The 23,818-nt window shown below is 38.7% G+C and overlaps 1 protein-coding gene and 1 non-coding gene across 8 annotated transcripts in view; both read left to right on the top strand.

Annotated features, from left to right (window-relative positions):
- Positions 1 to 738: 738 nt before the first annotated feature.
- CNOT2 (CCR4-NOT transcription complex subunit 2) overlaps positions 739 to 23,818 on the top strand; it is a 152,119-nt gene continuing 129,039 nt past the window's right edge. For 3 of the 7 annotated variants that reach the window (XM_050935533.1, XM_050935538.1, XM_050935537.1), the window contains exon 1: positions 761 to 832. The gene's annotated coding sequence lies outside the window, so the exon portion shown is untranslated. Of the gene's footprint in view, positions 833 to 1,376; positions 1,399 to 18,491; positions 18,579 to 23,818 lie in introns of those variants that run through there. The other 4 variants (XM_050935539.1, XM_050935540.1, XM_050935536.1 and 1 more) reach the window with 3 other exon arrangements.
- Positions 22,676 to 22,816, top strand: LOC127043408 (U4 spliceosomal RNA). Its single transcript, XR_007772258.1, has one exon. It is a non-coding gene; the product is annotated as a U4 spliceosomal RNA (small nuclear RNA).

The raw sequence follows: 23,818 nt of genomic DNA on the forward strand, positions 1-23,818 counted from the left end.
CTGAGGAGGGAACGTAGGTGGAAGGGAAACAATCCTGCAGCAAGGGAGGTTTAGGCTGGACATTAGGAACAAGTTCCTAAATGTCCGGGTCGTTGAACACTGGAATAAATTGCCTAGGGAGACTGTGGAATCTCCATCTCTGGAGACATTTAAGAGTAGGTTAGATAAATGTCTATCAGTGATGGACTAGCTGGTATTTGGTCCTGCCATGAGGGCAGGGGACTGGACTCAATGACCTCTCGAGGTCCCTTCCACGCCTACAATCTATGAATCCTAATTCCCCACCTTCTCTGCCAGGGAGCGGGTGTTTAACGGAGCTGCTCCCCCCACCCCATGAGGGTATCAGACCCAGTACCCGCCCCCTCCTGTTCAGCGTGTGACCGAGCTGCTGCCCGCTCAGGTTAGGGGCTCACAGCACTAACGAGGGCCCCGCTGTCTCCAGGGGGGAGCGTGCGGCAGGGCTCCCTTTCCCCTCCGCTCTCTCGCCCGGGGCAGGCGGCTGCCTGTCCCAGGCCCGGCGCCCTGCCCCAGCAGCGCCCTGGCCTCCCGCCGGGGTTAAGTGCGGAGAGAGGGAGGCCCAGGAGCCGGGCTGGCCCGAGCGGAAGGAAGGAGCAGGCGGCGGCGGCTCCTATCGCGGGCCGAGCCTCCCCCGGGAGGCGGAGGGAGCCGAGCGAGCCGCTCGCCCGGACGCGCCACTCTCGCCGTCTCGCCCTGGTTCCGGTTGCCAGGACGGGCGGCGGCGGGCGGGTCAGAGGGTAAAGGTCGCTCCCCCAGCATCCTCCGTGCTGGATACTCAGCCATCTTGGATCCTCGGGACAAGAAAATTCATGCGGTGAGTTCGGCCCCCCATTATTTTCTGGCGCCCTCCCCGCGGCGCGCTCTGCCCGCTGCCTCTCAACCGAGCCCGCAGGCGCTGGCGGTGGGGCCCCTGGCGGCCTGGGCCCGGCTCCGGGCTCCCTGGGCCCGGCCGCGGCCAGCCGGGTTTCCGTTTGCTTTTGTCTCCGAGGGAGAGAGAGGGGGGGACGCGCAACGTCTGAGTCGGGAGCGGAGCCCTTAGGCCCAGCCCAGGCAGCGGCCCCGGCCTCTTCCGCCATCTCCGGCCGCGGCGGCGGCGCCCGAGCCCCGCTCTGCGGGGAGGGAAAGGCCGGCACTGCGGGAGGCGGCAGAGCCTGGGGCCCGCACCCTGGGGCCTCTTCATCCTCTGCGGCCGCCTGTGGCACTTCACACAGCCCCGGTTTCCCTTCCTGCTGCGCCGCTGCCTCCCCTTCCACCCGCGATGTCCGCCCCCTGCCTCTCCTCCCCGCTCCCGCCTGTGTCCTAGTGTCTCTTCCCCCAAGCCCTTGGCCTAGTTGTGGTTCCTGATACTCTGCAGCCCTATCGTACGTTCGGCTGGCTTAGGTGTGTGAAGATAAGTTGGTGTTAATGTTCCCCCTCCCTTGTGCCTTTTGGCTCCGGGTTAAGAAACCGATGGAGCAAAATCTGCCACCCATCGACTCTGGTGCTACTGGCTTTTCCTTATAGGTGATGCTGGGGTTTTGCTGTTATCCAGTGTGGCCTTGTGGCCTGTTACATGAGTCCCCTAGATGAAGAGAGGGGGTGAAATAGGGTTAATTATTTTTGGTGTATTGTCCACAGCCTTTCTGAGGGAGACTGAGATGATGTTGGAACAGGTTCTGATCCTCCCTCAGAAATGTTTGTTAAACAAACTTGAAGCAAACTGAACCACTTCCTCTGAGTGCTGTCTCTGTGTCTGATGATATCTTGTCTTCCTGTGTCTGCTGGTGTTTCTGCTTTGAAGCAGCTTTCACTGTGAACCAATGCTAATGGGAACATGCAGATACAGTAAGGGAGAGTTAATTCTTGTGTTTACAATTGTAGCTGTGTGCACATATTTCTTAAATTTGCAAACCAAAAAATGATGCATCTGTTACTTAAGCTTTTATTATAATTCAAGTTACACATAACATTAGTTTAGATATTTTGTACTACTCTGTCCAAAACCCACAACATAATTATGTCATTGTGGCTCAGCAGCATCTACTTTTTAAAAAATCCATGTTGTTACAGAAACTTACTGCTAAAACTGTGGTGTTCGTTTGGCTTTTTATTTCATATATGAAATGTAGAGATCTCCCATTTAATTCCTAGGTGGGGAGTGAATTAAGTCCATGAAGGAACGAAACATTCATATTGACCTGTACAGCAGTAACAGCCGGTGGAAGAGTGGCTGCTGGGCTTAACTCAGCAATAGGGGAGCTTAAAGTTTATCAAACTTACTGTCATGTCAGTCGATAGACATTAGGTTTCTGGAAAGATGGATGCAGTTCAAACTATTAAGACATATGCAGAGCAGAATATTCAAATATAATTATTTAGGTTTTCATTGCAAAGATTCCTTTATTTGGACCTCAGGGTAGATTTACATAGCACTAATGTCCTTTGATTTTTTTTCTATGATAGTATTTTTCAGTGTGGTCTATTTTTGATCAAAGCATGCCTGATCCAATTCTTGAGGACTGCACTATTTTATAACATCATAACTGTTTGTGTGGAGAATTCCAGTGGACACATGGCCTATTAAGATGTCTCCAATTGGGCAGACAAAAAATAAGGTCTCAGAAATCACTCTTGACTTTAGAAAACCTTGGCCTTTGTCTCTAGCTCGTGTTAAGAATAAGGTATGCCATTTAAGCAGGTACTTGACATTAGATCTGAAATCAGAAACTAGGTCTGAAATCAGAAACTTGAATTTGTAGGCTTCAGTTTTACACAGTTTGTATGTTGCGGGATATTCTGTATGTGAGTTCATTGTATCATCATAGTCCTAATCGTTATAGGTATTTTTGTATTTGAAAAATATACTTTTCACATTACTCAACTTTTATCTGTTCAAAAATTCTGTAACTTTTTTCCAACTTAGCTACTACTTCAACCCTGAAGGCAGGTATCAGTCAGTAAGTCGACAGTGTATTGTTAAAGGTAAAATGAAAGCAACCTGCATCAGACATTTTGACTTAGGCTTAATATTTTAGATCAACACTAATTGTAGTCAGATTTTTCTGTCAGAAATGCACGTGCAAGTCTCACTGAAGTCTATAGGAATTGTGCATAGTATTCAAGGACAGAATTTGGCCTTAAGCACTGCAGAATCCCTCTTGTTTTAAAGTGCTGTTTAAATAAATCTGTTATCCAACCTATTACTTGTTTGTGAAGATCTATGTGGTAATTAAAGAATATATGATAGTTCCTACTTTTTCTTTAAGTGTTGGTAAACCACTTGTCACATTTAGAAATATACAAAACAAACATTTGTCTAGACAGAGCGAGAAATGTTAAGTGTTGCAACCTAAGCCCATATACAAGTGATGTGGTATGTACTAGTCTAACCAAAACTGAATTTTGTTGGGGAGAAGAGGGAAACAAACAGACAAGCAGTTTATCATCAGAAATACAGGATTAGTCAATCATTTTTATAATTAATGCAGAAAACACACAGTTTGATACATATTGACAAAAACCAAGAAATTTGAAGTTAAGTTGAGCTTGAATCCTCTGGCCTTTATTAGCGTACTTCAGAATCTTAATATATTTTTAAAATAGTGTTAGGAATTTGATAAAATGGTCAATGAAATTTTACAGATGCATTTGTAGTTGAAAACTCTTCTGATGTTTAAAATATACTATATCCAGAGACTCAGACTAGCTTGTTTTGGTTCCAGTTTCCTGGGTAGAGGTTATACCGTAAATAAGACTGACTAAAATCAAGGGCACTATATTGGGCTGTTAGTGATAGCTCTGATCCTGCAAATGCTTATGCATGTGCTTAACTTAAGTGTGCAAGTAGCCTCTCTGACTTATTTATGTCTATGAATTTGCATAAGTGTTTGCAGGATTGAGATCTAAATATGTATTGATGACTTTCTGAAAACTTAAAAAGAATCTTGTCTACATAGATCAGAGTTAGTATCAATGAGCTTTATTATAACATTAAAAGATCTGTGTTTTTTAAAAAGTGAAATTATTGCACAGACTATTTTAAAATGCTTATAACCCTTTACTGTGGGGAATATAAAAGGGAGAGTTAGACGTGGCTTTTTGGATGTCATGTTGAATTAATAGTCACAATTAATTTTGTATGTAAACTATTTTTGAGATTCAGTATTGCTGAAATAAAAGTACTATTTTGTTTGTATGCCTTTGAAGTAAAATCCAACTTAAAATATCTTTTGAATTTAAGAGAAAATTAATAATCTTTTTGTAAAGAAGGGTCCCAAAATGCATTACAGGAATGTACAGGTTGCCAGGTTTTAGGCTTAGGCAGATAAGAGGCTAGGTGGTATCCTCTAAAAATAAAATGTCAATGACAAAAGTGCTTACAATGCCTAATTTACACTAGAAAAGTTTGTCGGTATAGCTGTATCCTCCTCGTGTAGATGCAGCTTAAGCTAGCAAAAGCTTATTTTTGCTGAGACAGGTTCCCTGAAAGAAGTAACCTACACTGGAAAAGGCACCTTCTGCTGGTATAACTGCATCAAAAATAAAGCTTTTGTTGGTACAGAAATGACTTAAAAAATCATGCCCCCAACTGACAGAAGTTACCAGCAAAAGTTTCTAGTGAAAACCTGTCTGCTATGCCTCTCATGAAAAATTTTAATGGGCACTTGTCTCAGGCTTTAGTAGAGAGAGAGAACCGATGACAGAATATCAGGCGGTAGCTTGAAGACTTTTATGCTGCTTGTAACAATGTGCAAATTACATATCATTACCGAGTGTACACATCCTACCCTGCAACTCTTAAAATAAAAAAAGTACAACTGCATAAGTAAAGGGACACTATTTTCAAGTTTGTAGAAGATATTACAAACAACGGAGAGGTAAAAAACTATGAAAGAAAATGATGTGGTGGTGATGATTGCTGGTATTATGGTAGTACCTATGTGCTCAAGTCATGGACCAGGACCCCACTACTTGGCACTGTACAAACAGAACAAAAAGATGATCTCTGGCCCAAAGATCCTATCATTTTGTTTTCCATTTTGTAAATGTTTCCCTTCTGTTCCCTCCCCTCACCCCCTTATTTCTATTAGCTCTCTGGTTGTTTTTTTCATTACTTATCAATGGTTCTTTGAAAACAAGATTTTTACTTAAACTTCACCTCTTCTGCCATCTAATTGGGTGTGTTGTTTAATTTCACAGTCACGGATTGGGAGTCTTAAAAATGGAAAAATCCATAGGGCATTGCCCACCAGATTATATTTATAAATTAAAATTTGGGGCTAAGCTATTTGAGAATACTTTTAAAATAATTAAGCGTTGTGATCTTTTCAGTCACTTCCCTTTGCTGATTTATTTACTTTAACAGTCCAAGAGTAACTAATTTGAAATTCATTTCAGGTTCTCATTTCCGTTTGTTTTTATTTTGAGGCTGTTTGTTTTTTTTCTTTGCTCTTTTAATGCACCCCAAATTTCTGGTGACTTATATTCGCTGAAGTTGCATCAGTGAAATGAAAAATATTACTTTGCACGTTAATATGGTTGCCTGAGCAGTAGTCCAGAATGTGGGAACAGGAGTAAGAAAACCTGAGCGCTATTACTGACCCATCTGTTGACTTGTTGTGTGACCTTGTGTAAGTCACTTAACTAATTTGTACCTCAGTTTTCCATGCGTAATAGTGGGGTAATACTTACCCATCTTCGTAGCTTTATGGATGGAAAGTTCTATAGAAAATGCATAGTGCTATTATTTCATTAGTTTACAATTTACAGTTATCGGTAACAGTTGAAAACTAGCACTTAAACTGTCTTGTACACTGTCAGTAGGTAACAGTTCTGTTTGCACCTGGTTGTTTTGTAGTAGTGTTGCTAAAACACTTTCTGTTGCAATATAAATATGCATATTTGTTTGGAATCATTAACAAGGAGTTTTTCACTTAAATATCTGGTTGAAATAGAATAACTAATTATGTACAGCAACTGAGTTTATTTCAAGATATGGACTGTTAGTCTGAATTTGTAGGTCATTCCTTGGTAAAGAAGTTTTCCTAATGCTGTCCAAATTGTGCATAATATCATTTCTTTGTCAAATTTCTGCATCTGCTTGTCACATGCAGCTATTCAAAATGTTCTTCTAATTAATTAGTGTTCCCCCTTTCAGTCCATACAATTAATGTTATATGAAATGGAAAATATATCCTTGTAGCTAATTTCTTCCTTTGTAGCTGTTTATGTTGTAGTTGTAAAAAATGTTTTCTCAAGTAATTCCACAGAATGGCCAGTTAGCAAGTGCATATTCAAATGAGATCCATAGTCAGTAAAGTAATAGGAACAAGGTTGGCACTTAATTTGTGAGAGAACACTTTTTATAAGTACAATGTAAAAGATGCACATCCAGAAATAGTTACAAAGAGTGTTCTTCCACTTCATATAAATTGTATAGACTGAAAATAGGAAAACACTGTTTCATTAGAGTCAGAAGAGAACAGTATAAACAGCTTTATGTGACAAATAGATGCTGAAAGCTCACTAGGGACTTTGCTATTGATTTTATGTGGAAGGCAGTCAGGTGCGATGGGGATGGGCAGCAGTATAAAACCCCTAAGATAGAAATCTGACAGATAAAGAAATGGCAATGTGTGCAAATTGAACAGTATTAGGAAAATGTTTACTAGAGAAACTTCGTACAAATCCAGAGTTTAACTGTCCATATCTTGAAACAAACTATTTTATATACATTGCCATTCTTTTTCATTCATATACTGAAATGAAAAGTTCATTATTAATGCTTCTAAACCAGTGGTTTTCAGTCTCTGTTCCATGGACCCCTGTGGGTTCGCAGACTGTGCCTAAGGTTTTCAAAGGGGTCTGCACCTCCATTTGAAATTTTTTTAGGGGTCCACAAATGAAAAAATGTTTAGAACAGTGATTTTAAATCTATCTTACAATACCACCTTATTCCTTTTACTTGCCTGAATAATGAATGTATTTGAATAAGCACCAGGTAATTTTAGTTATGATCATAGAGTAAAATGGTTACTTATATTGGAATTGTAATGTGTTTACTTTATAAAGTAAGTTCACTTTGTACGCTCCGGCTTCTGAGAAGTATACTTTCCCAAATGTGGCTGATTAAGTTTTAACCACCATGCATCAAATTAAACTCTCATATTTTATTTGTTAAAGGTAAAAATGAAAACTGAAGTAAGCAGTTTTTATGCTAATCCTCTGTTATGATGTGGAGGTTGTTGGCAGAGAACTTGAATTTTAATTTTTTTAAATGTTCTTTTTGTTCCCTCTAGGAAATTATCCTGGCACTTCACTTAAAGTATCCCAGAACACACTATTCTGGCACGTACTAAACTCGTTTCATGGGTTGAAAGGCTATTTCAAATGTATGATAAATTCTTGTCTTCCTTAAGTGAACCAGAAAATATTGAAAATTTCTTGAATGGGCAAAATAGTTTTTAAAAAGGTTAGTTAAAATTTAATGCTCTTCTGAGTGCATCCACATCCTAGTTAGTGTGAGGATTCAGCATGCATACCTGTGCTTAATCCCATTTTGTTTTTCAGTTCATCTGTAATTTGTAACACTTAAGACATCAGTTAAACTATCTAGCTGTGTTGTGTTTTCTTCATCTTTATATTATTTTCTTTAAAAAATTCATATACTTTTAATGATAGTGAAGCTTTTCAGTGTTTATGAAGAATTCCAGATGCATCACCATATTTATTTTTTGGCCTAGTCACATGCAAGATCTGATGTCTTTACATCCAGTAATAAAATTTTAATAGAAAAATATAGTTTAATAATAGATATGAATGGTAGGTAATATTTTTATAGCAGCTTGTATATTCACAAGTTATTTTTACTGGTCAAGATTTAAAAAAAAAAAGTGCCTACAGTCACTTATTTAGGAGCCTAACTTGACTTTCACTGATTCCAGCAGCTCCCATTCAAATCAAAACCTAAAAGCTCATCTTTAGGAACCCATTTTTTTGCGAGCCTTAATTAATTTTTATAACAACATGTGTCTTGAGAGCAGGGATGCCCAAATTTTGACCCAGCTGGCACTCTTGCATGAAATGACTCACTGAGGACATTTCCATCTTAATTATTGAGACATAGTCAGTGCGTATATTTCCCAGCATGCAGTGCTCTATTTTGAGCCAACCCAGTACCTGCTGGGCTTAAAGTGGAACAGTGTTTGCTGGGCTCTGTAGCTGCTGAATGTGTGGGAGGGAGATGTTTTGGGTTTTTTTAAGTATAGTAAAAGCTGTGTGTGACTCTCTTATAGAGCTCAGTGGTTGAGCTTATTCCACAGGTCACACAGTAGCCATCCTTGGCAGAGAGTTTGCGGTGAATTACCCAGGCTGCACGTTCTGAAGCGTACAGGTGCTAGAATCTCTGCTAAAAGCAGAATCTGTTTCATGGACTATTTAACTTGCTGTGAAGGTATTGAGTGTTGTGTGTCTAATCCATCTGTAACAAATAGAGGAGTAATGTTGATGAATTCGTATGAGAGTTTTGCCATTTCTTCCTGCCATGACACACAAGCTTGAAATTAGCTGGGGTGGTTTTACATTGGGTAAAAATTCAAAGAACAGAGAAAATATTAGATGGCAAGGGAGTGCAGAATTCAACCTTTTCCTGGAATTGCTTGTTAGGTTCACACTGCAGTGTGAACAGTGTAATGCTGAGCTAGAAGACGGAGCGATCATTTTAAAAAAGGACTCAAACTAACTCTTTGTGAAACCAAAACAACTTTGTTAATTACATGTATCAGAAGGAAACTATTCTTAATGGCTTCTGGAAACTTCAGAATCTTGTCTGTTAGAATAGGATATTCCAATACTGAAATCTCTCAAACATTCTAGTATGAGGGACCTGGGTAGAAACCCGACTCTAATCTTAATCTAGTATGCTATTTTTATCAGTATCCTCTTCCAGATGTTGAAGAGGAAGGTGAAAATCTCCATTAATAACCTTGGGCAACTGTGCTTTGCATACATCAGTGTAACTGTCCTTGGCTTTGCAACATATCCAGTGCAACACTTAATTTTCTAGAATGTTCTTCTAAAGTAATAGTTGATCATATAGTCTGTGTTCTGTAATTTATTATTGCTGATTTTCTTCTTGTATTGCTCCCTGTGCTAGGAAGCATACAATTAAAAATATAGTGTAGGATGTGTTTGTAATTATTTCCTCATTTCCTTTATTAACAAATATAAACTGCATTTTATAAATACCGAATGCTTTATCTATACTATTAGATGAGTTGCTATTTCCATCTTCAAAATTCTGCAGTAACATTCTTGGAAAGTCTAAAAAGACCAACAGTTTGAAAGTATTGTGTTGCACATTTGGAACTGCTCATGCAGTTTAAAAAATAGTGTATTTCTTTTTACAGGTATGTGCACTACAGGTATGGTAGACATAATTTTCCATAGAGAAGATGAGCTGTATAATAAAAATAAATTCTTTGACATTTCTATATAATAGTTTTGCAGGTGTAGGGTATATGTTGTAGATGAGGGGAGAAGGAGAGTAATTTGATAAGTATAACTTTCCTGTTATGGCTTAGCAAACCAGAGTTGTTTAATATAAAAGTTTTGTATATTTTAAACCCAGCTTCAGGGAATATTCTTGGCCAAATTATACTTAAGACTTTTGGCTTTTTTGTGCTTATAGCAGTGCTCTTACTGGCACTCTGAGAATATCTTTGACATGATATTTCCAATTACTTGCTTTGTGTGCTACTGCTCAATTATAAGTTATGAATTAACCCAGTGGTCCCCAACCTTTCTGTGGCCAGTAGAACATTCATGTTTTCAGAAGTGTGGCGGGCACCAACAATTTTTTAAGGCTTAGTTTGTATTTGTACATTAAATAATACAAAAAACATCATATTTAATATGGCATAATATATGAATCCATAAGATACAAAGGGTAATTTTACATGTAAAAGGTATTAATTAAATTATTCAGTAATTACTCTTTCACCCTACCATGTGAATTTGCTCTTTTTTAACTACCTGTAAGAAAAATTAAAGAGTTTTTACAAAATAAATATCATAAACAGTTTTCATCTTATTTATTTTAAAAAAGTAAAACATTGTTAAACTGCTGGTCCAAATATATTTATTATTCTTACTTTAACATAGAATGAAGCCTACAGTCCTGGAGCTCTCTGTCCCCGGCAAGTGCGGGGCTGCAACTTCTCTCCGGCTTAAGCCACGGCCCCGCACCTGCCGGGGACCAAAAACACCAGCGCCTGCAGCCCTGAGAAGCTGCGGCCCTGCGCCTGTTGGGAACAGAGAACGCCCGCGCCTGCAGCCCTGGAGTACTCTGTCCCCAGCAGGCGCGATGCCCCAACTTCTCTCCCCTGCTGGGCACAAGGTGGGCCTCATGCCTGCCGGGGACAGAAAACACCTGCGTCTGCAGCCCCACGCCTGCCAGTGACAGAGAACGCCGGCACCTGCAGGAGTTCTCTGTCCCTGTCAGGTGTGGGGCTGCGGCTTCTCTCCCATGCTGGGCACTAGGCGGGCGCACGTAAATGCCCCGGCAGGCGCCACTGAATTAACCTAAGGATTTAGCAGTTTATCGCTGTATTAAGTGATGGAGTGCATCATATATCTCATTTATGGGATCACAGAGTCAAAATAAAACAAAAAAAAATAACTTGAGGGTTGGAGCAGTGTAACTTTGACTTTGCAGTATGAAAAGAGTAGTGTTTAGAGTATACAGTGCTCCTGTCTGCACTGTTGTTAAACATCCACAGCTGGCCCCTGTCAGCTGACATGGGCTTTTGGGTCTTGGGCTGCAGGGCTATTAAATTGCTGTGTAGATGTCCAGGCTTGAGCTGGAGCCATGTAGGGGAAGGGTCCCAGAGCCCGGATGTCTACGCTGCAGTTTTATAGCCTCTCAGCGTGAGACTTGCAAACCCAAATCAGCTGACATGGGCCAACTGTGGATGTTTAATTGCAGTGTAGACATACCCATAGGGCGTGTCTGCACTGCCAGTTAACCTGGGCTCCTTACATGGATTTTAGCCTTAACATCCCCAACCTCTTCCCTACCTCCACCATACACAAAGACAAACCCTTGGCCTGAGTTTGGAGGTGTTTTAAAACCAGGCTAGGTTACCTGGTTCAGGTTGTGGATTAGAATCATTCTCCACGTTAATTTGGGCTGCAATTTGCCCACTTTACAGTGAGGATCTCTGGAATTCTAGTGTCTCAGCAGAAAGAACCATGGACATGCCCCAGACATGCTCACAGGTGAATGCAGAAACAGTGAGGAGCAGTAACAAGGAGCAGGATTTGCAGTTGATACACACTAATCATACAGACACTGGGCTAGGCTAATCCAGGTGTCCAGATTCAGATGCCAATCACCTAGTTGAACTGTGCAGTGTAGACATAGACTTTGCTCCCCTGTTGTGCAGTTGCAGCTGGTCTCAAAGATCTGGAGTACTCTTAAATACTAAGAAGAGTGTCTCCTCTATTTTAGCCTCTCTATAATCTCTGTTTCTTCCACTATCCTTATAAAAACAAGTGTGAACTAATGTTCAATAGGGCATAAATGCTTCATTATATGTATGTTTTCAAGATGAATTTTAAAATCATTTTTGTATATTTTGACTTTTCTTGCTTTTTCTCGAACACTGAATTATTTTTTTATATATACTAATGCCATTTGTCCTGAAGAAGTTTGCAGGTCAATGCATCTTAAAGCAAAATGAATTAGAAAACAAACCTGTAGTCATGAAGAAAGATTTATAAAAACAGTCAGTGAAGCTTTTTTGTACTGTTATATCTTCAGATATATAAGGGATTTCTTAGATGTTTTATTGGTGATTGTACTAGCCACGCAATTGAAATAGTCGGGATCTTTCTAGCAGTCCCTAGAGTGTCTGTTAATATTGTGTTTTGATAGGAAAAATGAAATTTTGAAGATGCTTTGACGGTAAAAGTGCATCTGTATGTTTGCCAGATTTTGTTGTTACTTCACCTTTTTAAGGAGTGCATAATATAAACAACTCAGCACAGATATAACATTAATAGTTTGAATAGATCAAGGTATTTTTTGGGTGTAAAAATACAATGAAGCAATTATATTGAATTACAACAATATGCCTTTTATGTCTTATCTTCATTAGATCTTTTCTTAAACTTTTGCCGCTGTGGCTATCGTTGGTGCAGCTCTATCTGCTGGACTAAATTCTAGTGTAGATAAGGTTATCTTGACCTGCTTGAGCAGGACTGTGTGACAGTGATTGAAGTGTTGGCAACTAAGGCACACTCTTCATCTCTAGCATTGGTGGTAGCAACATTGGGCTATTGAGAGAGTCTTGTGAAACACAACCTATTTATTTATTAATATTACTGAGGAAAGTTGAACACATGTGTAACTGGAGTCAAGTTAACACCCGGAAAATGTATTATTATCTTGAATAATTTATGCTTCAAAAAAATTGCAAGTGCAAAGTCCTAGAAATGAACAGCTAAGGAATGTAGTCACGTGTGTTGTATTACTTCACCTATTCAATGGAGACACTTTTTTTTAGTTGAAATATACTGATTAATACAAAGATAACTAACTGTAATCAGCATAATTTTTAATCTTTAATTTTTACATACAATTAAAGAAAAATATGACTACTGATGGTAGCCATTACCAAGATCTTAATTTTTTTTTCTTTCACTTTTATGGAAAGCAGTTATTTTTATGTCCACTAACTACATTTAATAGAATTATTAAATCATCATTCAGATTTTGTGTTATGAGTGTGTGTGTGTGTGTGTGTGTGTTTTATGAATTATATTGTTAAATGTCCATTTGTTTTCAGTCATAATGTAGTCACATGATTATATTTTGTCATAGTTCTTTTGGTTGGGAACATATTATCTCGAGTAATTACTGGGACATAAATATTTTTAAATTGGGGAGGGAGGAAAACAAACAAACACATTTTACACAGTACACAAGAGAAAAGGATTACAAATAAAATTGAAACGAGCTTAGCTTTTGTCTTGCAAACAAATAGACCCATTATGAGTATTTTTAAAAATACCATTTTAAAACTTTCTTCTTTAGTATTGCTAAGTATGGACAGATATAACACACACACATAGTTCTAGAACACAATTCATATGTTGTATAGAGTAAAAAATTACTACCTTCATGTAGTTTGACTTATTAACAATAACAATGTTTGTTTGAAGTATTTTCCTCAGACTTGGCTATTACTACTTTCAGACTGGTCTTTCGGTCCTCTCACTCTGGAGACCCATTCTCACTACCCTTATATCTGAGTGAGATAATGAGTCACGTTTCAGAGTGCACCTAATGTCTTCCATTTGCTGCCGTTAGGGTGGATTTCATAGGAGAATGCTTTTAGTGTAGAGATCCAGCTAGTTCTTCAGTGCCATGTACTTCTACCTCTCACTAACAATCTGACCTACATTGCCTACTCAAATTTAACATTGTCTCCATAAAATTTGCAAAGATGAAAATGACAAATTAACTAGGATATTATTGGAAATAGGTCCCTTGAATAAGAAATGTGACTTTATGATCTCCTAGTAACTTGTTTTGACTTTTACATAAGTATACAAATTTTAAGAGGAGGTAATATTAAATTTGAGTGGCCACTGATAGTGGCTACATGGGTCTTCAGCATTCACTATCCATTAACAATTCATTTAAATCCTTCCTAATTTTTTTAATAACAATTTCCATTTAAAAAAGTGTAACTATTTTGGTTGTGTTGGACTCTGAAGCATACTTGCAACCTTAATTCCTAGAGTTTTTGTTAAGAAATATTTTTAATTTTAAAAGACTTGCTAAAGATTTTAAATTGTGTTGGTGTATAAGATCTTCAGGAGGGGAGCTGTGCTCCAGCAGATCTTATGAGGCCTGCCAGAGCAGGACTCTATTCCAGATATTAGTAAGTGCATAGGTGGTGAATGCATATGATGCTGGGAGTTCAACTGTGTTGGATATTGTGCGTAGTGAATGGTAGAGAAGACAAGGTGGTCTTTATCCAGATGCAAAACTTCTTATCCAGTCTGCATTTTCCTGCCTCCTCAGGCTTCCTGTACCCCGGTTCTGTGCCCCTTCTATAATCTTCTGGCTTCTCTTGTACCTTTCTTGTCCCTCTCACCTGCTCCATGCCAGTGTCTGGTGTCTTTACTCAGAGCCCTGCTTTCCAGAATTGGAAATCATTGCTTTCTGCTATCTTTCCATGTCTCTCTTGTTCCCCTCTCTCTCTCTCTCTCTCTGTGCTCCCATTCCATACCCCTTCCCACACTTCCCTCTGGTCTTTAAACTGCCACCCTTTAGCTCAGGAGTGGAAAAGCCAGTTTATAAACATTTAGATGTTTATATTCTATTAATTAAAAAAACTGTTAAAAGAACATTAATATTACAGAGACAAAGCACTAAAAGTTAGGAAATGCCAGAATTAAGATTTCCCATGAAACCTTAATTCCAGCCCTCTTTTGTATATGCTCTATGATATGGTGTCTACTTACATGATTGTATGCTATTTTTTTCGTACGACCTTGTTTCATTCAGTGCATGGGATGGGTCCTGTTCATTGAATAGGTAGTTATTCAATATTTCTTTTTATCTTCATGGTTTGATGTATAGCCCCATGCATTATTGACTGCACAACATCCAAAGCCTGCATTGATTGCAAAATTTAATAATTTCCTCATGAGGTTTTCTAGGATGTTCTCAGTAACATCTTAAATTCATTAATCTTGTAAAGATGTATTTTCATAACACCTCTGTAAGGTATCATCCCTGTTCTACAGATGGGAAAGTGAAGAGTAGAGATTAAAGCCCAACGTGTCAACTAAACTTCGTGTGCTGTATTTGAGAAGCCTTACTTAGTGTTTTACAACACTTTATATTCAGAGCAGAGCTCCCCTTGCCCACAGTTGAAGTTGAATGTTCAGCATTTTTCAGTGTTTGACTTTGCAACATTAACATGCTTTTAACTTAGTTTTTGGAGTGTAATTTCCCACGTTTTTTAAAACCTTTAACTTTGAAAATACAGAAATTCTATCATGTGCAACTATATTCGCATTCCCCTCTCCCCTGAATGGATCATCAGCGGGGTTGGCACCTTTAGATCTACAAAACAGTCCTCTACCACTGGAGTGGATGGAGTAACTGTTAGTAATTAGAAGGCTATTTTGTAGACCTGCCCACTAGAGGAGGATGGAGACACACTTTGCCAGGTTTCACAGCTGCTTGCTAGACAGCAAAGGAATGTTGAGATCTAAGAATAATAGGTTCAGGAAGGGAGTTGTCTCTAGTGGTTAGATTCTTTTGTCCCTGTCCCCTTTTACTCCTATTTCCCCTAGATCCTTGCCCCTGTTCACCTTTCCATCCTTTTGCTTCTATTTTTCCCCTTCCACAGCTCCTGTCCCACTCTGCTCCTGATGCTGGTTCCTCACTCCTGTGCATTCAAATCAAGATGCTTCCTCCATACTGCCCGGGTACCAGCAAGGGGAAGCACAGGAGAATTAGGTTCCATGCTCTCAGTTCTGGTGACCAGCACTACAGTGGGAATTGGCTGATGGGAGGAACAATTTCAGGACTCATCCTCAGCTGCAGCTTCCCTAGGATGGAACATATTCACTTGTTCTATAGGAATGCCTCCTGTGCAGTCCATTCACAAGCGGGACCTGTTTGAGGATGGAATATGCTTGGGTGCAGATGGATTTGTAGAATTTAGCTGTCAAATTCTCTCCACAGCATCTGATAATGAATCTTCAGAAGCTTATCACTTGGCCCAATATGGGTGAGTTTTCACAAGGATGACAAAGCCATGCTCCTGTCAAGGAGACAACCTGCCAGATTTCAGGTCCCTGCTCCAAAGCATGGATGTGCTAAAGTTTCTCAATGAAACAGCTGTAAGAATGTTTTTTTTAACATTATCAAAAGCTATTTTTCCCTAATAGCTGTTGGAAACGATTGACCCATTTTTAGGTATTGCTACCTATAATAAAAGTTGCTCTTCAAATACTTAAAACCAATTCTATAAATTTTCATAACCCCCTTGAAAGTAACTTATTTAAAAAACTTAAGCGCTTATTGACAAGACCTTCAAAAAAATCTTCATTTCTAGGCTACTCCATTTTTATAGAGATAAGACCAGATGTGTTAGAATAAACTTTAAGTAGATAACAGTATCATTTTCAGAGCATCATAACTTTAAAAGTTTTTAGGTTACATTTTCAGAAGTGCATCGATCCCTTTTTCAGAAGTGACTCAGGCCTGGTTTATACCTAAAACTTAGGCTGTCCTAGCTACATCACTCAGAGATGTGAAAAATTCACACCTCCGATACACATAGTTAAGTCAACATAAGCCCCATTATAAACACCACTAGGTCAACAAAAGCATTTTTCTATTAACCTAGCAACCTGCCTCTAGTGGATTAACCACAGTGCTGGGAAAACCCCCTTCTGTCACTGTAGGAAGTATCTACACTATGGTGCAACAAAGGCACAAGTGTAATCCTGTAGGTGTGCTTCTGTAGTGTAGACAAATCCTATAAGATTACATGACCTGGGTTGCACTTTGAAAATGGAATTTAGAATTGGTCTACACGTAAAAGTTAGGTTCACATTGCTACATTGGTCGGGGTGTGAAAAAGCCACACACCTGACTGTCACAGCTATGCTCACGTAACCCCCAGTGTAGATTCTGTGTCTATAGAAGAATGCTTCCGTTGATGTAGCTAACTTTGTTTGGGGAAATGGTGATCCTACATCAACAGAAAAATCCTTTCCTTTGGCTTAGACTGTGTCTGTGCTATGGGGTTATGTCAGCGTAGCTAAATTGACATAGCTGTGCCGGTATAGTCTCAGTAGTGTACACATACCCATAAGCTTCTAAGTCACTTAGGACTTGGCTACACTTAAAATATTACAGCTACATCGCTGTAGCGCTTCAGTGTAGATATCACTTGCACTAATGGGGAGGGTTCTCCCACTGGTTCAGATAATCTACCTCCTTGTGAAGCGATAGCTAGGTCAACGAAAGAGTTCTTCTGCCTGCACAGGGACTTAGGTCAGATCTACATTATAGACCTATGTCAGTATAACGATGTTGCTCAGGGGTGTGAAAAATCCCGACCCCCAAGCGATGTAGTTGTATCATTAGAAGTGTAGAACTGGAAGGGACCTTGAAAGATCGTCGAGTCCAGTCCCCTGCCTTCACAGCAGGACCAAGTAGCATCCCTGACAGATTTTTGCACCAGATCCCTAAATGGCTGCCTCAAGGATTGAACTCACAACCCTGGGTTTAGCAGGCTAATGCTCAAACCACTGAGCTATCCCCCCTGTAGACAGCACTATGTTGTCTGGGGAGTTGGTGACATAGCTACCACCTCTTGGGGAGCTGAATTAATTACACTGATGGAAGACGCTTTCCCGTCTACTTCGGAGCATCTTGACTAAAGTGCTGCGGTTGCACAGCTATACTGCTGTGCATGAACACAAGCCTTTAGGTCAGCTTTACAGAGCTGCTCAGGAGTGTGGATTTTTATGCTGACCTAATTTTCTAGTGTAGACCACTCTGTAGGCCCTTGTGAAAATTTTACCTTTTTTGTCTTGACTTCCATCAGACTCTGCAGAAAAAGTTGTATCCTGGTGTTAGTTTTGGCATGCAAAATTTTAGAAAGATAAATGTCATTTGGGGGAATTGAAAATTGGATTTAAAATTACAAGGTTGCACCACTACTCTACTTGTGAAGTGACTTCCACTGCTCCATATTGAGCATGTTTTGTATAAATAATTTATCTGGGGAAATAACAGAGAAAACATTTTAGCTGCCAGTTTAGAGAGGGTTATGTGGCATAAAAGGAAGCAAAACAGAAGAGATTGATGCAGATAAAAGGGAAGGTGTAGGTTAGTAGAGTAGGTGAGACTGAGGAATTAGGTGAGCTGATAGTGATAATTGGAATTGCAATGGAAGATGTAAATCGAGAATAAATTATGTAAATTCAAGTAGTACATAACTATCCAAAGTTTAAAAAAATTGGAGGGATATGGTGAAGGGGAGGGAAGGGCTGTGAAATTGATATCAAAAGATTTATTGGCTGGAACTTGGATAGAAAGAAAGTAACAGAGTAGAAAGGGTAGGAAATGTATAGAGTAAGCTTCACTAATTGCAAAATGATCTAGCAAATTTGCAATATTAAGTTGCGCACATATAGCCAAAACTTTTTTTTCTCAGAACATGAACATGTAAAACTTTGAGAGGGGACTGAAGAAAGGAACTGTAGGGTTTTGTCTACCCTTAAAGAAAAAAAAATCTCACTGGTGCTGATGGTGACTGTATTAGTGGATAAACCGTTGTCTAGAGCTGCTCTAAGCATTATATAACACAGTGGTAAAAATGCCAGCAGCTAGTAGTCTACACTAATGTTCCTTCTATTGTTTCAGTGAAGCTGCAGTGCGCCAGTGTCGTGCTATGGCAACATTGGGATATTTCCAGAAAGAACTGGGTGTAGACAACCAAGCCTAGATGCATTGATGATAGTGTCTGCTGTTGTAAAGGGTCAGTGTTTTAAAATTGTCTTTCCATTGGAGCTTTGCCTGCACTAACAAGTCAATCCACCTTCTAGCTACAAGTACAGCTGAACAAGTACAACCCAAACAGTCAGTGTTGAGAACGATTCTTTCTGGAATGTGCCTGAAAGTTGTTTTGGTCCTCTCTGCTTACATTTTTGGGATGAAAAGAACTATAAAAATGATGAATGTTCCCTCTCTCCTAGATGTATTTTGTTGTTCTGGAGATTGTAAGGATGTGTGTGTGTGTGTGTGTGTTTAGGAATAGACCTGTTTCTTATTCTACATTTTGTATGGTACCAAGCACACAGGCTCTCCCATCTTGGTGTTCTGTAGGTGGTACTATAATACAAATAATCATTTTGGAGGTCAGGAGGGAAGTAAACTGCACTGGGTTATACCATGTTCATATTTAGAAAGGTCATAATGGACCACTTGAATTAAAATGATTATGAAAAGCTTTATGCCAAACTTTATATAGGGGAAGCATTTTATCATATTAGCAGGCATCTTGGAGTTTATAATTTTTAACTTTTTAAAAATTTTCTTGGAAACTATTTTGATGATGGTTTTTTTTTTTTAATGTGTTGCATAAACAACTGTAGGCTTAGTAGCAGCAGTTCCCTACTTTGAGAGATGTTGATCACCTTTCAGAACTCTGCTTGTAGTTACCCAATATGTAATTCACTTTTGTTTGGCAGAACAATCCTGTGAAATTCAAAGACTTCATGGGATAGCTCACTTCCAGGTGCATTTAACTGCATAGTAGTTAATATTGTAATATTTCCACAGGCATATATAGCAGCTTCAGCCAGAAGGAAAGAAATCACGCTGAATATTGCTATATAAACTACATACATGCTGGCTTCATGAAACTATAGATTTCCATCATTCTGTTTACTCATATGGTGAGAGTGGTTTCTAAGGCCAAAGTTCAGGTAGCTGTGTCTTGCTTTGTTCATAGCTTTAGGTTCTCAACTAGAGTGTGCAAGACTTAAAAGTAAAGAATATAACTTTGATGTCATTGTCTGTTGCAAGTTTACCATTATCCATTTTTAAGTGGAAGTTTTCCATTAGGATTAGCAATAGTAGCAGTTAATTTAATATTCAGCAAGATGTTCCATCTTTCTCACCAACCATATTCTAACTTACTATTTAAAGTACAGTTCTTTATAAGATAGTTCTTCAACTTGAGGTGCATTTAGCTGGTCCTGTACTTTCATGCATGAAATAGTATGCAGACTATCAGGATCTATAATTTTCTTATTTATGTGGATAGCAGTTCCCTGTTCAAGTTTCTTTGTCAGTCGTTGATGATGTAGCAATGAACTTTTGCTAGAGTATCTAAAGACTTGACTTACTGTTCAATGTAATAATGACATAGTTCAAGGTGAATGATCCCCTAGAATATCAATTCAACCTTGTATTTAGCTTTGGCACTCTGTGGTACCTTGGAACAGCTCTGTGTAGCTCAGAAGCTTGTTTGTCTAACCAACAGAAGTTGTTGGTCCAATAAAAGATAACCTCACCTATCTTGTCTCTCTAATATCCTAGGACCGACATAGCTACAACAACATTGCATACTCTCTTGAAGGTGTCGCTTAATTGCAAATATCCTAGATTTTTCTTGCTACAGTTTGTACCCTTACTTTTTATATGCTAAATCTTTTACTTATATTACTAGTAAATTGGCAGTTGCATGTCAGAGTGAATTTTAAAACTCTTCCTGATGTTTAAAATGAACTCCACTTCCGTTGACACGGTTACACAAAAAATGCTTTACGTTTAAAACTAGCACTTTTACTTGGCTGGAAGAAAAGTGATAGTTCAGAACCTTTGTATTAAACATGTGCAATAGTGAACTTTGTAATATTTATGTATTTAGAGAGATGTTCCTAGCTAGGATTTTTTTTTCCGCTTGAAAAGACCAAAAAAATTAATTGGAAAAACTATATACTAATGCAATGTTGAGGTTACATAGGCCAGCATTTTTAAGTAATGAATTATGTAAGTGTAAATTGAAACAACTCTGCTTCCTTGTGAGATGTGCATTACAGTAATCTGTGATCATGTAGTTAGACTCTAGAGTCATGTTTATATTTCAGAAATAGCTTGTAATCATAACTAGTGTAATGTATGTGTGCAAAAAATTGACGACGCACATTGTATTTTAACTCTAGCATTTCTTGACTTGAGTCCCTACCTACATAAGTTTTGATGTATCTTAGCTTTTACGATTATTAACTTGAGTTTTGCATGGTTAAGTGCTACTCTGATTATATATAATTCAGTAGTTAAACTCAAATCCAGCAAATTTATACCATATTTTTATTTGCCACACTTTTCCTGCTTCAGAGTTAAAACAATCCTTTCCCCAGGCAATTGCAGCATCCAGGCTATAACAGGTTTCTAACTGAATCTTTCAAGACTGGACAGTCTTATAGCACTTTAGAATTTCCTTTAATAGGCTCTGGGCCAATCAGTTACCTCTACCTTTAGCAGTTAACATTGCAGCCACCATTAGTTCAAGAAGAACTCCTCTATCAGTATAGATCACCCCCTTTTAACTAACATGTCAGAAGGCACCAGCCCTACAGAATACAACCTGCAGTTGGATTCTGCCTTTCTATTTAGCTTGGAAATTAATACCAATTACTCTTTTAGCCTTGCACCAACAAATTCGCTCAGCCCCCATGTATCCTTACTCTTAAATGAAGGTCTATTTCTTCACTGCATATAAAACTACTTGTTGGATTTTTCACATGGTATCTAGCTTCCTAATGTTGCTGACGTCCTAACTCCTTTTTCCCTTCAGCATAGTATGCACAATGCTACAAAAATGTCTTAATAAATTTACATTTTAATTGTATTTAGTACTTATCTTATGTCTACTTTACAATTCCTGTTTTTAAATGCATTGACTTTATAATTTTCAATAAAGTCTCTGCCTGATTGTTTTGCAGCAGGACTTTCCAAAGTAACTATCATACACTCTGTGGCTAGCAAGGATAATGCTAACTATTTCTCAAGAAAACTTTTGAATCTGTGACGATTCTGGTACTTGGAAATACTGCCTCATCTTTATAGTGAAGGTGGAGAAATGTACAGAGGCACCCCAAGGAAAACTGAACTTTTTTTGTAGACTAATTCTTCTACCACAATGTTTTTAATCAGGACAGATCTAATAATTGTAAGAGTATCCCCAGTATACTATTTCATCTTATATAAATTACATGTGAAAGGAAATATAATAAACTTTGATGTTGCCTGCTGGTTGCGGGGGCGGGGAGGAACCTAGGTTTTTAAAGGTCTGGTATTTTTAGACCTGCGGATGGTTCATTGCTGCTTTGCAGCTAGCATTAAAGAGCTTCTCCTACAAAGCCAGCTGTTGAGAGATTTGGAATTAGTTGGTCTCTTAGGTATCATTGTTTTGCTTAAATCCCTTAAAAAAGTGGTACCATAAAATGATTAGTACTGTGACTCTGTTACAAAAAACTTTTTGCTTTGTCCTTGACTGACCCCCTGTTGTGGATCTCCTTTATTATGCAATTACGTAATCTTGCTATCCATTCTCTCTCTCTCTCTCTCTCTCTCTCTCTAAAAACAAACTACCATGTGTGTGAAATATAAATAAAATAGATACATGGGGCAGTTAATCTCATTTTTGTGTGTTCTGGAGCCTGGAGGGATTGAAGGCTAAAATGTGTCACCTGTTCCTTCCTCCCGCAGTAGCTCTTCTTGTGGACTAGCAGGAACAGCAGACTGAAACCAAGGCTGTCAGTCTGATTGATGCTAATTGCACTGGCATCCTTTGCAAGTGCTTTGTGCAGTAACAGGAGAACAACAGATCCAGGTTTCTTCTTCCCAGTTGTGATTCTCTTGCATAAGATTATTAGGTATTTATTTGTTTTGTGGGGGACACAGAATGTAGAGATGGCAGTGTGATATCCCATGATTCATGAGAAATTCAAATCTTCTATCTACGTGTCTTTTTCTGTTTATGAAAATTATCAAGAGAATATACTTCTTACATACTGCAAATTCTTTAAAGGTGTCAGAAAATACCTATACACTTCTTGAAGTACTAACTTTGCGCAGTGGCAGCATCATAGCCAATGTGGTTCATCCAAGGTGTGATTATTGCTAGTTGAAAACTTTTCCCAATACACTGCCGTGTTGATTTGAAATATAGTTGACGCTGGCAATTTTTGACAGTCTCATGTGAGGGGACGGGGGAAAAAACTGTAGGTATTTCTCAAACCAACCAAGTTTTCCAATTACAGTATCCAGTCTAACTCTCATTGACTTTGGGAGTGGGACAGGGCAGGACTATGGACGCACACTTGGAAGATATTTTAAAAAATACAAAGAAATTTAAAACACAAACATAACCATGTTCTTCTTATTTAAATTACACCCAAATTACACATAAAAAAGAACTTGTGTAGTGTGTGTCGCGAATGTGCTCTTCTTGTGCCAACCATACAAGATGGAACTTTATGGTTAATTGATTTAAAGGTTATGTGCATTTTAAAGTACCATGACAAGGTTATGGGGGTGTAGCACGGAATTTAGAAGTTATGAGACTAGATAGATATCCAAAATTAGAACTGTATGCATATTCCAAAATATTTGAAATATTAACATTAAAAAGACCCAAAAATGCATCCCACAAGCAAGCAAACAATAGTACCACAAGAAAAAGAATGGTTACTTATGAAGTACTAAAATTTAATCAGGAGGTAGAAAAACTTCCCTGAAAACTCTGTATCTGCTATTTCAAAGTAACCTATAAAATAAAACAATGATCAGTGAAAATAATTTTCTTTTCTTATTTACTTTGTGCATTTGACAGCACTCTGTACATCCAATTTAACTGTGTTGCTGACACAGTTGCATTATTTGTCCCCAGATCAGTGTGTAAGAGTGATGTGCATACCCTTCTTCAGGCTCAGCAAGAAGGTGGAGCTGTTCGCTGCTCATGCTGAAAAGTTAGGGAGAAAAGTTAGAGGGAATGAATCACTGTATGGTAGTGTTGCTTTCTTGCCTGCCTTTACAAATAAGGCAAAGAACAGAAAAAGCCCTTAACTTTTTAAAAAGGTATATGTGTGTGTGCACGCGCTCTCTCTCTCTCTCTCTCTCTCTCTCTATTAGTATATAAAAATATAGATTAAGCAGAATCCCTTTCAACTTTAACATGCACTCATCTGAAAACATGTTAATACCAGA

This window comes from Gopherus flavomarginatus, chromosome 1, assembly GCF_025201925.1.
Source record: "Gopherus flavomarginatus isolate rGopFla2 chromosome 1, rGopFla2.mat.asm, whole genome shotgun sequence".
Classification (NCBI taxonomy): domain Eukaryota; kingdom Metazoa; phylum Chordata; order Testudines; family Testudinidae; genus Gopherus; species Gopherus flavomarginatus.